The sequence below is a fragment of the Ciona intestinalis genome, unplaced genomic scaffold (genome assembly GCF_000224145.3).
Source record: "Ciona intestinalis unplaced genomic scaffold, KH HT000178.2, whole genome shotgun sequence".
NCBI lineage: Eukaryota > Metazoa > Chordata > Ascidiacea > Phlebobranchia > Cionidae > Ciona > Ciona intestinalis.
Genome location: NW_004190500.2, coordinates 40,273 through 42,773, shown reverse-complemented (window position 1 = coordinate 42,773; position 2,501 = coordinate 40,273).

The following is a 2,501-nucleotide window of genomic DNA, read 5'->3' as shown; positions in this document are numbered from 1 at the left end:
ACAATGGTAGCAGCGACGAACCTTGAACCCATTACCTAATGGTTACAGGCAGGCGCGCTAACCACTACGACACGGCGCCGGACATATGCAATGATACTATTCTAAAAAAGTTGTGTGCCTTTCTTACTTTTTAGGTGTAGATTTCTCTTTATCACATTCTGTTTCAAGAATCGCGACACTTTATTACGTCACTCGCGATGATACACGCTTTATCTCGGTTCACAAGCGCTGCGTTGTTTCGTCACAAACCGACACAATCGTTCGAATTTCGCTCTTCACCGCTCGCGTTATGTCATGACCGAAGAACACGCGTCTGTTTTACGCTTTCGTTTCGCCACGTTTTCTTTTTCATGGGGCCCCATGCGCGTTTTTCGTCGACCCAAGGCACATTTGTTCTAATTATATTTGCGCTATGAGCGAAGCAAGAAGATCAAAGACCTGGTATAGTGTAAATCACAATTGGCATTATTACGTACATAAGCTCTTTTCTAGAAACGTCGATGATGTGACGTCACGAAGTGGTGATAACGCAACAGAAGAACCCGCTTCGTAGGTTTATTGTTTCGTCACAATTTTTGCTTTAAATATAATTTTGTATTTAATTTTTCAGAACATGGTATGTGACGTTACAGAGGATCAAGTGGACCATGACGCGAAACAATAATGAAGGTAATTGTGAAGTAATTATATACAAACCGATATTTAACGGTTTTGTTTTTTTTGCAGAAAATTCAGCGAATAAAGCTGACGAAGAAAAGCGCAAGGTATTGTATAATATCATTGTTTATGATTTCGTAATAAACGTTAACTTTGGAATAAATTTAAATGTGAAAAAACCTAAAGGAACTAAGTGACTTAACTATACGATAAATATCTTACTTTTGCAGACGAAGAACAAAGACGAAGACGCCAATAAAGGATACACGGTTTGGGTATGAGGTTTATACGACTGGGTCGTATGTATATCGACATATGTTTTTGTCTGCGCTGCTGTATTCTTACTCTGCTGGACCTAATGTTGCCAGCTGTTTTTAGTCAGTCACTGCTATAGTGCATTTTGCATGTCTATGAAATATATGCAATGAAGCTATGGCGAACATCTTGCTGGATCGGATTTTGCTATTGTACACTCTTGGGCGAAGGATCGATTTTTAAGCTGTATTTGGTTAGTGAGAACGCTACGTTGTTACACAAATACTCGAGTAATACCAACACCCAGTATAATATTCGCGTAAATGTGATGGTAACACATTTAATATAATGTAACGTAAACCAACGCCAGCCACATAAACTATATGAAGGTATTTTAATCCGGTTTCTATTTTTCAGAAGCTTTAATAAACGTCATTACGTTTAGTTTATTTTGTGTTATAACTTTGTCCTGTCCTGTTGCAAAATAAATTATCAAAGCATAATTCCTGCTTCATTACTTGTGGTATATAATGTCAAAATCTTGGTACGGCACGAAAGAGTGTCTTCGTATTCCAATACGTCATTTCAAAGTACGACGTCATTGTGTCTTCCCTGGTTTAGTTACTAAGTTTGTTTAGTCGTCACGCCGTGCAATTATGCGAAAGTTAAATAAATATAACGAAAAACTTACCTATCTATTATTAAAAAAAATACAAAAAAATGTTTCTTTCGGCAATATGACCTTGGACGTTATAGTATATTTCCACTTGCTTTAACGGTAAGGTCACAATTTCTCCTACGATAAATGGCGACCGAATTCCGCTTTATTGGTTACTTCTGGTTTGTTTTTGATCGAGCTTAGTCGACCTTGGTAGTGAAAAGGCCAAATTAAATTTTTCTACTTATAATTCGTACTCATTCATTAGGGCTAGACACTCTTGTTTGTTTGTTGTATGTTTTGCACATGTGGTTCATAGCACAATTGCTCAACGAAGACAGGAAGGGTACAGATCGGTCGAAGTTAGATTTGAAACTAAATATTGTGGATATTGTTAATATCCTTCAATTGGTTCCTTACTTAACACCACAATGGCAACATCGGTATTTCCAAAGCTTTACAAACAGTTACTGAGGGAATGCAGTAAATTTTCCGATTACAATTTCAGGTAATTTTATTATATGTGTTGGCTGTTTCATTATTTGATGCTAGTAAAAACTAATGTGTTTTAAAATTTAAGATTTTTTTTAGAATTTTATATTATAAGGTTCTTTTCTATATGGGTAAGATCCTTTAGTGTGACAAGCTATGGGACCTGGGATTTAGGCCACAGTTGGCTCATTGACCCTATTTTTGTAACAAGAAATCAATGGTATATAGTGGTCAAGTGGTTTTAGATTTTTAGTGAAGAAACCTCTTACTTTTTGTGCTAAACATAACCACCAACCAGTAACATGTAACTACTATTCTGTATAACCCAGCCACAAACCCCATATAACCTCTAACCTCTGCTCACAAAGAGAGTCGTAAAAAGAATATATTGTGCTACTGAAGAGTCTCCCCCCACACCTTATTTGCTAACCCCTATAAC